Here is a 5,000-nt window from a genome sequence, read left to right as displayed (position 1 = left end):
GCTTTTCCCCATCCAGGCGGGAGGCTGATTGGTTTACACGGGAGGCTCCGGCCCCCCGGGATCCCTAGGGTCTGATTGGTTTAACAGGAACTACCCCTGGGGAGATCCCTAGGAGGAGCCTGATTGGTTTCCCCAGGCTGGACAACTAACCCCAAAAGTGCAGGCACAGGTCCCTGTGGGTCTGATTGGTTTAACGCACCTTCCCCCATCCACTCCCACAGTTCTGATTGGTTTAACAGAGGACTGCACCCTCCCAGCGCCCCGGAGACACAGCACGCAGAGCCCAGGATAACCTGGACCCAGACTGCGTACCGGCGACCATCCCTAGGCACTGATTGGTTTGCCCACACTTTTCCCCCATCCCTAGGGACTGATTGGTTTAACACTGCCTGACCAGTAATGCGCTGCTTAATAAGCACGAGGAGTGAGCTCAGGTCTGCTACCTGGCCCACCCCTCCCCCCAAAAAAAAAAATTTGGGGCTGCCTCTCGTGGGTCTGACTGCCTGCTGGCTCTTTAACACTTTCCCCTCCAGCTCTGCTCCCTAGGGTCCCTCTCCGTTCAATATCTGATTGGAGTTTGATGGTGGCACTGTTGTTGATGCCCCCATCCCTAGGGTCTGATTGGTTTAACACTTTTCCCCATCCCTAGGGTCTGATTGGTTTTTTTAACACACATTTCCCCCAAATCCCTGGTGCACACACAGAGACAGGAAACAATCATTGGTTTAAACTTTCCCCCATCCCTAAGTATGATTCTTTACACCTGCCTCTGATTGAGAACCATACTAGGCAAACATAGAAATTCCCCCTAGACATCCCACCCAACTAGCCCTGACCATCTGATTGGTTTAACACTTTTACCCCCATCCCTAACCGATTGGTTTAAACACTTTTTCCCCCATCCCTAGGAAAACTGATTGGTTTAACACTTTTCCCCCATCCCTAGGATTGGTTTAACTGATTGGTTTAACACTTTCAATCTTCCCTAGGGTCCTGAAACACTCCCCCCATCCCTAGGGTCTGATTGGTTTAACACTTTTCCCCCATCCCTAGGGTCTGATTGGTTTAACACTTTTCCCCCATCCCTAGGGATTGGTTTAACTGATTGGTTTAACACTTTTCCCCCATCCCTAGGGTCTGATTGGTTTAACACTTTTCCCCCATCCCTAGGGCCTGATTGGTTTAACACTTTTCCCCCATCCCTAGGGTCTGATTGGTTTAACACTTTTCCCCCATCCCTAGGGTCTGATTGGTTTAACACTTTTCCCCCATCCCTAGGGTCTGATTGGTTTAACACTTTTCCCCCATCCCTAGGGCCTGATTGGTTTAACACTTTTCCCCCCATCCCTAGGGTCTGATTGGTTTAACACTTTTCCCCCATCCCTAGGGTCTGATTGGTTTAACACTTTTCCCCCATCCCTAGGGTCTGATTGGTTTAACACTTTTCCCCCATCCCTAGTGTCTGATTGGTTTAACACTTTTCCCCCCCTATCCCTAGGGTCTGATTGGTTTAACACTTTTCCCCCATCCCTAGGGTCTGATTGGTTTAACACTTTTCCCCCATCCCTAGGGTCTGATTGGTTTAACACTTTTCCCCCATCCCTAGGGTCTGATTGGTTTAACACTTTTCCCCCATCCCTAGGGTCTGATTGGTTTAACACTTTTCCCCCATCCCTAGGGTCTGATTGGTTTAACACTTTTCCCCCATCCCTAGGGTCTGATTGGTTTAACACTTTTCCCCCATCCCTAGGTCTGATTGGTTTAACACTTTCCCCCATCCCTAGGGTCTGATTGGTTTAACACTTTTCCCCCATCCCTAGGGTCTGATTGGTTTAACACTTTTCCCCCATCCCTAGGTCTGATTGGTTTAACACTTTTCCCCCATCCCTAGGGTCTGATTGGTTTAACACTTTTCCCCCCATCCCTAAGGTCTGATTGGTTTAACACTTTTCCCCCCATCCCTAAGGTCTGATTGGTTTAACACTTTTCCCCCATCCCTAGGGTCTGATTGGTTTAACACTTTTCCCCCATCCCTAGGTCTGATTGGTTTAACACTTTTCCCCCCATCCCTAAGGTCTGATTGGTTTAACACTTTTCCCCCCATCCCTAGGGTCTGATTGGTTTAACACTTTTCCCCCATCCCTAGGGTCTGATTGGTTTAACACTTTTCCCCCCATCCCTAGGGTCTGATTGGTTTAACACTTTTCCCCCCATCCCTAAGGTCTGATTGGTTTAACACTTTTCCCCCCATCCCTAAGGTCTGATTGGTTTAACACTTTTCCCCCCATCCCTAGGGTCTGATTGGTTTAACACTTTTCCCCCCATCCCTAAGGTCTGATTGGTTTAACACTTTTCCCCCCATCCCTAAGGTCTGATTGGTTTAACACTTTTCCCCCCATCCCTAAGGTCTGATTGGTTTAACACTTTTCCCCCCATCCCTAGGGTCTGATTGGTTTAACACTTTTCCCCCCATCCCTAAGGTCTGATTGGTTTAACACTTTTCCCCCCATCCCTAGGGTCTGATTGGTTTAACACTTTTCCCCCCATCCCTAAGGTCTGATTGGTTTAACACTTTTCCCCCCATCCCTAAGGTCTGATTGGTTTAACACTTTTCCCCCATCCCTAAGGTCTGATTGGTTTAACACTTTTCCCCCCATCCCTAAGGTCTGATTGGTTTAACACTTTTCCCCCCATCCCTAAGGTCTGATTGGTTTAACACTTTTCCCCCCATCCCTAGGGTCTGATTGGTTTAACACTTTTCCCCCATCCCTAGGGTCTGATTGGTTTAACACTTTTCCCCCATCCCTAGGGTCTGATTGGTTTAACACTTTTCCCTCCGTCCCTTGCAAACACATCTGATTTTTGAACTCATTGCATGTTTAACTGAAGATCATGATTGGTTGATTATATGATTATATATAAGTGTGTTAGCTGGGGACCGGGGTAAAAGTGTGACATCAATCACGCCTCCGAGGACTGGAGTTGCCCAGGCCTGTTATAACCCCTTAGACAATGGAACCACCTGGAGTTTCCCAGGCCTGTTATAACCCCTCCCTTAACCAATGGAACCACCTGGAGTTGCCCAGGCCTGTTATAACCCCTCCCTTAAACAATGGAACCCCTGGAGTTGCCCAGGCCTGTTATAACCCCTCCCTTAACCAATGGAACCCCCTGGAGTTGCCCAGGCCTGTTATAACCCCTCCCTTAAACAATGGAACCCCCTGGAGTTGCCCAGGCCTGTTATAACCCCTCCCTTAACCAATGGAACCCCCTGGAGTTGCCCAGGCCTGTTATAACCCCCCCTTAAACAATGGAACCCCTGGAGTTGCCCAGGCCTGTTATAACCCCTCCCTTAAACAATGGAACCCCTGGAGTTGCCCAGGCCTGTTATAACCCCTCCCTTAACCAATGGAACCCCCTGGAGTTGCCCAGGCCTGTTATAACCCCTCCCTTAAACAATGGAACCCCTGGAGTTGCCCAGGCCTGTTATAACCCCTCCCTTAACCTGGAGTTGCCCAGGCCTGTTATAACCCCTCCCTTAACCTGGAGTTGCCCAGGCCTGTTATAACCCCTCCCTTAAACAATGAAACCCCCTGGAGTTGCCCAGGCCTGTTATAACCCCCCTTAAACAATGGAACCCCCTGGAGTTGCCCAGGCCTGTTATAACCCCTCCCTTAACCTGGAGTTGCCCAGGCCTGTTATAACCCCTCCCTTAACCAATGGAACCCCTGGAGTTGCCCAGGCCTGTTATAACCCCTGCCTTAACCAATGGAACCCCCTGGAGTTGCCCAGGCCTGTTATAACCCCTCACTTAACCTGGAGTTGCCCAGGCCTGTTATAACCCCTTAAACAATGGAACCCCTGGAGTTGCCCAGGCCTGTTATAACCCCTGCCTTAACCAATGGAACCCCCTGGAGTTGCCCAGGCCTGTTATAACCCCTCCCTTAACCTGGAGTTGCCCAGGCCTGTTATAACCCCTTAGACAATGGAACCCCCTAGAGTTGCCCAGGCCTGTTATAACCCCTTAAACAATGGAACCCCCTGGAGTTGCCCAGGCCTGTTATAACCCCCCTTAAACAATGGAACCCCCTGGAGTTGCCCAGGCCTGTTATAACCCCTCCCTTAACCTGGAGTTGCCCAGGCCTGTTATAACCCCTTAGACAATGGAACCCCCTAGAGTTGCCCAGGCCTGTTATAACCCCTTAAACAATGGAACCCCCTGGAGTTGCCCAGGCCTGTTATAACCCCTCCCTTAACCAATGGAACCCCCTGGAGTTGCCCAGGCCTGTTATAACCCCTCCCTTAACCTGGAGTTGCCCAGGCCTGTTATAACCCCTTAGACAATGGAACCCCTGGAGTTGCCCAGGCCTGTTATAACCCCTGCCTTAACCTGGAGTTGCCCAGGCCTGTTATAACCCCTTAGACAATGGAACCCCTGGAGTTGCCCAGGCCTGTTATAACCCCTTAGACAATGGAACCCCTGGAGTTGCCCAGGCCTGTTATAACCCCTCCCTTAAACAATGGAGACCCCCAACACCTTAGTCCCACCTTTGCCGTCATGAGGCAGGACCTCACAGCAGCCTTGCCCTAATGCAACCCCCCAGTCACTGACCTCACTGACTAGCTTCTGTCATGTTTCAGTGTTGAGGTTTCTTCAGTGTTGAGGTTACTTCTACCATGTTTCAGTGTTGAGGTTTCTTCTATCATGTTTCAGTGTTGAGGTTTCTTCAGTGTTGAGGTTTCTTCTGTCATGTTTCAGTGTTGAGGTTTCTTCAGTGTTGAGGTTACTTCTGTCATGTTTCAGTGTTGAGGTTTCTTCTGTCATGTTTCAGTGTTGAGGTTTCTTCAGTGTTGAGGTTACTTCTGTCATGTTTCAGTGTTGAGGTTTCTTCAGTGTTGAGGTTTCTTCTGTCATGTTTCAGTGTTGAGGTTTCTTCAGTGTTGAGGTTACTTCTGTCATGTTTCAGTGTTGAGGTTTCTTCTACCATGTTTCAGTGTTG

The 5,000-nt window shown here is 49.5% G+C and overlaps 2 long non-coding RNA genes across 9 annotated transcripts in view; one reads left to right on the top strand and one right to left on the bottom strand.

Moving 5' to 3' along the window:
- Window positions 1-2,140: 2,140 nt before the first annotated feature.
- Window positions 2,141-4,430, bottom strand: LOC127928490 (uncharacterized). 4 transcript variants are annotated; one of them, XR_008131290.1, is made up of 4 exons: window positions 4,068-4,430; window positions 3,680-3,707; window positions 2,791-3,022; window positions 2,141-2,571 (listed from the first exon to the last, which is right to left on the bottom strand). It is a non-coding gene; the product is annotated as an uncharacterized LOC127928490 (long non-coding RNA). The 4 variants fall into 4 exon arrangements; XR_008131289.1 differs by lacking the exon at window positions 3,680-3,707 and having other exon boundaries at window positions 2,791-3,100; XR_008131291.1 differs by lacking the exons at window positions 3,680-3,707; window positions 4,068-4,430 and adding an exon at window positions 3,620-3,664 and having other exon boundaries at window positions 2,791-3,100.
- A 10-nt stretch (window positions 4,431-4,440) lies between these two features.
- The window catches only part of LOC127928489 (uncharacterized), a 2,879-nt gene continuing 2,319 nt past the window's right edge, over window positions 4,441-5,000 (top strand). For 2 of the 5 annotated variants that reach the window (XR_008131283.1, XR_008131284.1), the window contains exon 1: window positions 4,788-4,839. This is a non-coding gene — a long non-coding RNA (uncharacterized LOC127928489). Of the gene's footprint in view, window positions 4,694-4,721; window positions 4,767-4,787; window positions 4,857-4,901; window positions 4,930-5,000 lie in introns of those variants that run through there. The other 3 variants (XR_008131288.1, XR_008131286.1, XR_008131285.1) reach the window with 3 other exon arrangements.

Source organism: Oncorhynchus keta, unplaced genomic scaffold (genome assembly GCF_023373465.1).
Source record: "Oncorhynchus keta strain PuntledgeMale-10-30-2019 unplaced genomic scaffold, Oket_V2 Un_scaffold_28172_pilon_pilon, whole genome shotgun sequence".
Taxonomy (NCBI): domain Eukaryota; kingdom Metazoa; phylum Chordata; class Actinopteri; order Salmoniformes; family Salmonidae; genus Oncorhynchus; species Oncorhynchus keta.
Note: the sequence above shows the minus strand (reverse complement) of the source record. Positions and strands in the feature narration are given on the sequence as shown.